Source organism: Mesoplodon densirostris, chromosome 12 (assembly GCF_025265405.1).
Source record: "Mesoplodon densirostris isolate mMesDen1 chromosome 12, mMesDen1 primary haplotype, whole genome shotgun sequence".
Classification (NCBI taxonomy): Eukaryota; Metazoa; Chordata; class Mammalia; order Artiodactyla; family Ziphiidae; genus Mesoplodon; species Mesoplodon densirostris.
This window is the reverse complement of record NC_082672.1, coordinates 68,351,821-68,361,713: the sequence shown is the minus strand read 5'-3', so window position 1 is coordinate 68,361,713 and position 9,893 is coordinate 68,351,821.

Sequence of the window (9,893 nt, the reverse complement as noted above, 5' to 3'; positions counted from 1 at the left end):
TAGCAGCCCTATTCAGGTTTCTTCTCAGAAGCTAGCCTGTCCAGCTTGAGTAAACTCAGTAGTTTGTTAAATTTAGGGGACAGAATTCTAAGCCTCCTTAAGCCCCATCCTAGCTCAATATAAACTAAAAAGTATTGTAAGTTTTTCCTGGTGTGACTTTCTTGAACATGATAAAAGAATGTGAAACAAGTATCTGGTAAAACAAATATTTTACGCTGTGAATATAGTAAAGATCCAGGAGACTTTGTTTTAAAGGGAGTCCTCAAATTTGAGTGTACGCATTCCAGAAATGGAAGGGGAGGAGGGAGAAGTGAGCATTTGGCCTCTCTGCTGTAAGCACGTCACTTGGGAGCTCTGAGCCTTCAGCTCCTCATTTGGAAAGTTAGATTAGATCCCTCATCCTTACAGTCCTTTAAACCTCTAATTCCTATTCTATCTGAAATTATTTAAAGTTGAAACAAGGAGAAGGGAATTTGGGTGGAGAGTTAGTAGTTGAGAATTGCTTTTCTTCTATATCAGAGGTCTGCAGACTGTGGCCTGATTTGGCAAGCAGCCTGATTCTGTATGGCTAGCATGCTGGAAATGGTCTGTACATTTTTAAAGTGTTGTAGAAAAAAATAAAGCATCAGAGACCGGATCGTGTGACCTGTGAAACCTAAAATATTTACATTCTGGCCCTTTGTAAGATAAAGTTTGCCAGCCCATCCTATGTAACAGTAAAATAAAAACTGTTTCTCTTTCGCTACATCATATAATCAGATCTTCTCCTAAAAGAAAACTTGAAGCCTCTGAATTGAAAACATCAAGAAAGGGATTTAGACAGCAGTGCTCTGTGTTGACCATTATAATGCATCAGTGGTTTCTCCTCACTGAGGGTTCTGGCTCTTTCGAAGTTTGCTTTCTTTTAGCATTTACTTTGTTCTGGGACGCAGCTACCCTGCTGCCTTAAGGCTGTCCTCTTTGCAAGCCGCTCCTCTAACCCTCACATCAGCCTTTAGAACATGATCCTCCATGACACGCTGATTATTTATAACCTCAAACAGGCATGGTTGGTATGTATTTTACAAACAGAAGAGGGATCAACAAAGGCTTCATGCTGAGAATTGGATATGTCCAAGACCTCTGGTTTATAAAAACAGAATTAGTTTCCTAATTATCCATTTAGTACATTTCTCAACTACAAGTTTCAAATTCCTTATATAAATCCTGCACTCTAAGGATGTGGTTTTATTTTCTAAAGCCTCGCTAAAATTCTAGAACAGTGATTGTTAACTGGTGTCCTGACACACTGATACTCTCCTGTCTTTTGTGAACTGTCACAAGTTAATTGTTACTCATACAAAGTATTTGTGATGAACTTACTTTTTAAAAACGAATTAGAGAAAATGTCAGGTTAGCATTCTGTTGTTGCCGATTCACTTGTGTTCTGATAAGCATCCTGCATGAGAGGGCAAGGTGTCGAGTTGCTGCTGATGTGCAGGGGAGAGGTACAGTCTGTACCAGTGCTATCTGCCACAACCCAGTCCGAGGAGGTAATGTTAACATACCGCTAAGATTTGTGCCCCTTCTGAGTTTCCGTAAGATTTTGTTTTCCTTTCAACATTTAAAAAACTTGGTCAAAATATGGGATTACCCATTGAAATATGTCCTGGATTTATCATGTCAGAAAAGAGGTTGAGATGCTCCGGAGTCTATCTAGAAGTATATATATATTTTCCCCAGATCTCACCTTGACATTTTACATTATTTTACTTTAAGTTATTTAATATAATTCAGACTTTTTAAATCCCTTTTTACTTTATATATGTATATATCAGTGAATTAACTGAGCCATATTACACTGAAAAGTGTAAATTAATAACATAAATAAATGCTGAGTCAAAAAATCTGTCCAGAGGAACAATTGTAGCTAATCTTCACTATGCCATTTGAATTTGGGAGACTACTTCCTTTGTAATGGTAGCTTTTCCTTTTGGAACTAAGTTCTTTCTTTATCCTCATACTTCAATGGCATGTTTGGAATGTGCTAAATTTTCATAAACATTTATACTTAGCTTAAATGATCATTATTGATTAGTCCTCATATTTTGGATTAAGTCTCCAAAGATTTTGGAAGATAAATGGGGAAGCACTCGATTACAGGAGAACAGTGTCACTTCTAGATAAAAAGGGTTATATATAGCTCTTTATATTTAAAAGATGAATATTTATTTTTAGGAGGTTGACACATGAATAGGACTTTTTCAAAATTTTGTGTCTTGATTTTGAGGAAGGGGGCAACTAAGTTTTTCTCCCAGAATTCATTTGAATGATGACACTTTACTGTCACTTGGATTCAGTGATTGTGTGTTATTCCTCCACTAGATTGTATGTTCTTTGAAGCTATTGTCTTCTCAATATGCTTAATTTCCTTCAAGTACACTAAAACCTGACTCATCTGGAAAAAAACAGGCCAAGCTGAGTTCATGTAAAGTTTAAAATAATATAATTTTTTAAATATTGAATTAGTTTCTGACCCAAACTAGAGATAGAGGTGGACCTGCTTGAGGTATCTTTGTTTTTAGGGAAAATGCTTTTATTACATGCCTTTTTTTTTTTTTTTTTTAAACTTTCACTGTTCACAGGCTGAACGGAAGGCCTTTTCCTCAAATAGCAACTTTTGGCTATCTTTGTTAAATTAGTAGACTTTAAAGGTATAATTCAAATTAATGGTTTAAATTTAATTACAGATTGAAAATGTTTTCTCTTTTGTGACTTAATTTTAAAAGCAGGCCTGACTGAATATGGGACCTGTATAAAACAATTACACTGAACAATTATATTAGACTGAGTATAGCTAACTAATATTTAGCTTGCCTTTTAAAATTCTCAGACTGCTATTCAGTTTTTAAAACTACCCATAGTTTATGAACTACTCAGGAAAATTTTCCCTTTTAATTGCTTCTTTCTATAATACTCATAAGGGCTGGGGCATTTAGGATAAACTAGAACATTTTCATGTGTTTATGAATACTTGTATAAACTGAACGTGTTTTGATTTCCCACAATCCTCCAAAGGACTGTTTATTTATTGATGAGTTGTGTTGATATTTTTGCTGTTATAATTTCAGCAGTGGAGTTCAGTAAACATTTGTCAAGGAGAGCCTACTTCTAAGCACTGGGGGTAAGACAAAGAGTAAGATATGGTCCATGCCCCAAAAACACTTGTGGTTGGTGGTAAGTTCTCATAAGATTTGCTTCATCTGAGCAACACTGGGATTGAGGGAACAGCTGAAGGCTGCTGTCTTGGAAATTTTTGAGGAAGTGTCTCTAAAACACTTAAAAATACCTGAGTCATGTCAGTCTGTTTGAATAGAAGAAATCGATATGAAAAGTCTTTTCTTAAAAAATGATTCTTATTTTATAATATATTCTTTAAAAAAAAATTTCTGATAGCTGTGTTTTATACATTTCTTTTTACCTGAAGCATCTCTGGTCTTCTGGAAAATGTCCTACATAGTGCTAGCCTTCAAACTATCAAAGTAAATTTTCATTGTAAAATTAATTGTCTTTGTGCCAGCTAGCAACTCTTTATAAGTCTGTAAGGTATGAAAAATTACATCTTTATTTTTTTACATACTTCAAGCATTTTACAAACCAATTAAATAGTTGAGGATAGTGCATTTTGACATGTATGAAATAATTTTTTCAAGTAAGCAGTCAGTCTCTACTACCATCAGATCATAGTCATTTTTAAAATATTTTAATACATACATATTAAAGTATGTATGAAAAAATCTAAAATGTTAATAAATGTTTATCAAATAGCAATGGTCTTGGGGTTTTTTTCAACATAATTAAGGAGTTTTAAAAATATATGAAGATAAAGCACAGTTACCCAAATACAATGTGATATATTATATTCTCTTATGCATCAGTATTACAGATGTTGATTTGCTTTTAAACTTTAAACATCGTATTATTTATATGAGAATTTTAAAAGAACAGTTAAGTTCTTTTGTTTAAAAATAAATGTTTTACTAGTCTCAGATGCTGAAAAATGCCAATGCAAGTTTTACATGGTAAGAGGTAGGTACATAATTACAGTATTGAATTTTCTTTAAAATTTTTTTTTCAACTTCAATACAAAGTAATTCCATGTAATAACTCAAATGCAGTAGAGAAGGTTTTTAGGTTTCTTAACAATGGCTAAAGAATAAGTGCCTCACGTAAGAAAAATTACAGGTGTCTGTGTTTTGGGGTTGAAACTTGCTTTCAAAATAGAGTCCAAGTCTGTTCTTTTTTTCCAGTGATTAAAATGTAAGATTAGCTTTGGTTGGTTCAGTGGATAAAAGCATCCAATCGCCTTAAAATATAAACCTCAGAAATACAAAATACAAAAGAATATCAGGTCAAGGTCTTAAACAGACAAGAATCTCATTTAGGTCAAAGACTAAGTAGACATTGCCCCACTGGGTAAACAATAAACTGCATTTGAGAGAGTTTGAGCTTTTATCTATTTGTTGTGTCACTAATGCCTGACAATACTTTGTTTGGCTCAGGAGAATGGAAAGCAGTTCAAAAACTTCATGTTTTCACACTTGAGCTTAATTTATTCAAGGAATACCAAACCTTCTAGGTCCAAGCATTGTTACTGCCTGTAAATGATACGGATTCAGGATTCACGACCACTTCATGCCTTGTCATCTGATCTGACTCATTCCCTGCAGGAGGATCATCTGCTGTGTATGAGGACCTTAAAGAGTTTGATGTGAACCTAAGTACCCCTTGATTGTGAGTAAAGAGTTCAAGTTTGCTTATAGCTTGATGGGGTAGGATGCCACCTTTGAAGAAGTAGACTTAGATGCAGTTGAAGCCTAAGGTTTTAAACTATCGTCCAAGCCCCATTAATCTCTGAAAGTGGTGAGGGATACTAAGTTATCGTTCAGCCTAATGTTTCTTTAGAGATGGAGCGGTTACCCATAGCAACTGTTTGGTATACCTCCCATTGTCTTTATTTTTATTTTGTTTTTTTTATAAATTTATGTGTTTATTTATTTTGGCTGCGTTGGGTCTTTATTGCTGCACACGGGCTTTCTCTGGTTGTGGCGAGCGGGGGCTACTCTTCGTTGTGGTGCACTGGCTTCTTGTTGCAGTGGCTTCTCTTGTTGTGGAGCATGGGCTCTAGGCACACGGGCTTCAGTAGTTGCAGCATGTGGGCTCAGTAGTTGTGTCTCGTGGGCTCTAGAGTACAGGCTCAGTAGTTGTGGCGCACGGGCTTAGTTAGTTGCTCCGCGGCATGTGGGATCCTCCCAGACCAGGGCTTGAACCCGTGTCCCCTGTGTTGGCAGGCGGATTCTTAACCACTGTGCCACCACGGAAGTGCTCCCATTGTCTTTAGAAAGCTTTTAGCTTCTGCCCATTTATCCCAAGTCACAAAACCCACTTAGGTGGGTTGTGTGTTTCTTAAGAGAAGCTTCCTTGTAAAAAATATGTATATAAGAAGAGTTTGTGATAGAAAATCCCAGCCAGAAAGAGATTGCAATCATGGTTATTTTGGATTTTTATCTCTCCAATAGATAAAGTAGGTGTCTCCAATCAGATTTTAGCCCATGTTCCCCAGCTTCCGATGTTGCTATTACCCCACCCACTCTCTGCCACTTTTTAAGTTCTGGCCTAAATATTTGTTCCATTGATCCAAGGTTGGACAAAAATGAATTTAGAAAATTAAGGGGAAAAAGCTACAAAGGCTTAGAAATTAATGCACAAAACACAAATTTCTTATTCTAAGATGATAACAGATAATTTGACTAATAAAACTTGTTTTCTGTTCTCACTCCAATATGTCATGACCACATTTATTACCTATTAATATATGGCCTGATCTATCCATTCCCACTGCCAAAGAAGTATATTTTCTGCATATTCAGAAGGATGTTCTTCATGTTGAACCAGTTGTTGATGTTTTGGTTATTTGGGGGGTTTGTTTATTTGTTTTTAACAGTGTGAAGGATCCTCATTCTGGCCTCATTTGCAGACAGCCATCATTGAGCTCAGGTTAGTTTGAGTAGAAAAAATCTAATTCCAGCTCCAGTTACTAATTCCTTTCACATCTCCTGAAGGGCCAGCTCACCCTCTTTGAGCTCTCTAGAAGGCCTATACAAACTGAAATGGAATTCTGGTAAGGGTGGAGAGACTCTTGAATTAGCTCTCCTGGAAATTCAGAATTGAAGTGAGGCCATTTAGATGATGATGAGCCCTGGAATTTTAAGGTCAACAAATCTGGAGCTGAATGTCATGTGTGAGCAGAGGACATTCTTCATAGCAAATAAAGCAATCAACCAGAAAAATGTAAAGGTAACTGCCTAGAAAGAGAAGCTGTCTAAAATCTTTCCAGTTCTTGTCAGGCACAGCTACCTCTCTCTGTTTACTTCATGTCTGTGCAATTCCTGTGTTCTTCGTAAGCTAGTTTGAGTGGGTTACTATTCCACAGAATCAGATACCACTAAGGTATAGTTCAGTACCTTTTGTGATTTTTAAAGTCTTAAAAAGCTAAGGACCTGAAACTATACTACACACAATTTATTCAACATAACAAAGAGTATTGATCTCAAATCAGCATCCATTCTGTACATTCATTGTTAATATGAGGAAGTAGAGTGTGACAAGAATATATGCTTAAGACAATTCATCACAATATTATTTTTTATCCAGTATTAAAGAAAAGATTGCCTTGTACATCCATAGTATGGAGTGATTTTATTGGCTGCAAAATACAGGGAGTTTTTAGCAGGAAAAATGGTCATACTATGTCATGGAAAAGAACCTATATCAATTTGTATCTAAAGTATGATGGCAACTGTATAAAACTATATAGAAAAAAAAGATGAGAGGTAATACTGGTTGCCCATGGCTGATAGGATTATGAATGGTTTTTTTCTGCTTTTTATAACTTGAACTCTACAAATTACCCCTGCCCCACCAAAATAAAGGTGGAAAAGAAAGGAAATACACCTCCCAAATCTGTACTTAAATTTCTGGTAACTCAGATTCATACTCCCTTAGAATTAAAAAATTTTTTAAACTCAATTGAGCTTTGTGGTAGAGGAATATTTTTAAAATATTCCTGGAAAAACGTGTCTTCCTATATTGTAGAGGCATTTGCGTTCTTTAATCTGGGTTTGGTGCTTGAGGGCTGTAAGCTTTAGGAGGGTTCTTTACCAACCTGAATGAGATCAGCAAGTCAGCTATAGCTCTGAACACAGTGCTTATCGCATATAGTAAGCAGGCACTATTGAGTTGATTAATGTATAAATGCAGCTCTTATATCACTTTTTGTGAATGATACGCAAAGGCATATGGTCAGGTGAACCTAGTTCAGTGCTTTGCTCACTTGTATGCACATAAGACTCACCTAGGGAACTTGTTAAAATACAAGTTCTAACTGGGTGTGGGGTGGAGCTTGAGATTCTGCTTTCCTCACATGTTCCTAGGTAATGCCAGCACTGTTCTGGGAATTGCATTTGTTCCAATTAAAAATAGGTGCAGTGATTACCCCATAATGGAATTCCAACTTGAGGAATTCCATGGTAATTAAATCTTATTATGGAACAGTATTACAAAATGGGAAAATAGTTGTAATACTGTAGCTTAAATCCTTGGATTTTAGCTACCAGATATATTTATTGGAGTACAGTCATGCCATGTTTCATAACTAAATACCATTGTGCAAAGATTGTTAACTATTTGTAACGGCAAAGCCAGTAACTATGTTAACTAAGTTCATATTAAGTTGTAGTCATGGTATATTTGGGAAAAGCCAGAACATTAAAATGGATTGTTAAATAAGGATAGTTATATTCAGATGCACAGCATGAGAAAACGGTGCCAATTTGGGGTGAAGACTGAGAAATTTTCAGATTATCACTTTCAGATAATTTTTTATAAATTTGTTTATTTTTAATTTTTTAATTTTTGGCTGCACACGGTATTTTTTTCTTTTTGGCTGCGTTTGGTCTTCGTTGCTGCGCGCGGGCGTTTTCTGGTTGTGGCGAGCAGGGGCTACTCTTCGTTGCGGTGCATGGGCTTCTCATTGCGGTGGCTTCTCTTGTTGCGGAGCACGGGCTCTAGGCGTGCGGGCTTCAGTAGTTGTGGCTTGCAGGCTCTAGAGCGCAGGCTCAGTAGTTGTGGTGCCCAGGCTTAGTTGCTCCGCGGCATGTGAGATCTTCCCAGACCAGGCCTCGAACCCGTGTCTCCTGCATTGGCAGGTGGATTCTTAAGCACTGCGCCACCAGGGAAGCCCTCAGATAATTTTTTAAGTTATCATTTTTTCATACTTGAACTATTTTTCTGGGTGTATCATTAAGTTGGGCAATACTAAAGTTGGTTGCTTTCCAATAGCTCTAAGAGAAAGAAACCTACTGGAAAATTACAAGTGGAATCCTGTTAAAACACGCCTGAGTGAGATTTAAAACTTGGCCTTTGCTCAAAGGAAATCTTGCTGTAGTAGCCAGGAAATTTTCCTACAGCAACTTCCGTGACTCTTAATCCTTATCAAACAATTACGTTGACCTCTGCAAAAATTTCTTTTTCCTTGGAATCCATCATTTTTAGGGACAACGTTATGGAATTACATTTATCTAGGTTCTACATTGCAACAACAACAAAAAATTCACATTTTATTGCCAACACCAGTTTTCTTGCTCCAATGGCTTTTCCCCAGCCACTGGGGAATCACAAAGTTTATAAATTGGAGAATCAAAGTTTAGATAAGTAAGGAGGGTTCAGTCTACAAAATGCCAAAGCTACTGTTCAATTGATCAGACTAGTCAAACTGTCGGACATTGTATAGACCCAAAAGGCGTTGAATTTTATCTCGCAGTCACTAGGGTTGTGTTTAACCCTCACTTGGGGACTTCCCTGGTGGCGCAGTGGTTAAGAATCCGCCTGCCAATGCAGGGGACACGCGTTCAAGCCCTGGTCCGGGAAAATCCCACATCCCGTGGAGCAACTAAGCCCATGCACCACAACTGCTGAGCCTGCACTCTAGAGCCTGTGTGCCGCAACTACTGAGCCCGTGCGTCGCAACTACTGAAACCCACGCACCCAGGGGCCCACATGCTGCAACTACTGAGCCCACCTGCTGCAGCTACTGAAGCCCCAGCACCTAGAGCCCATGCTCTGCCACAAGAGAAGCCACCATAATGAGAGGCCCGCACACCACAATGAAAAGTAGCCCCTGCTCACCGCAACTAGAGAAAGCCCTTGTGCAGCAGCAAAGACCCAGTGCAGCCAAAAATAAATAAGTAAGTAAATAAATAAATTTATTTTTTAAAAAAAGAGCTACTTGAAATCCACTAAACTCACCAATAGGTAAATTGTTTTTGAAATAAACAGTTTATAAAATACTCTGATCTCAAGAAAAATTAAATATGTCTCTTTCCACACAAAGGAACTAATACTAAAAATGATTGAAAGAAAATAGATTAAAATTAAATTCAGAATATGAAATTGAAAAGTTAAAGCATCCCATCACTACACTTCTCTATGAAATATGAATTCTGAAAAAACTAAAGAATATTGGTTAGGAACATAAAACACAGGAAGAGAATATTGCCGTGAAATAAAAGCTGGTCTGACTAGCCCCAGTGCTCGCTTGGCTAACACTCTGCACATCTTTGTGATGTCCACATTGTATCACAACAATAATAAGAAACCCTCAGACTCCTGGAGTGCCTTTTGAACTATCCAGCAGAGAATAAATTATTTTTGATATCGTTTTAGTCAAGTGTATTTTACAGTATTTTAACTCTTTAAAAATTAATTATTCAATATGGCCATATGGTACCTGCATATTAACCAGACAATATCATTAACCAAGTCTTCCTACCCTCCAGTCATGCCAGCAAAAGTTT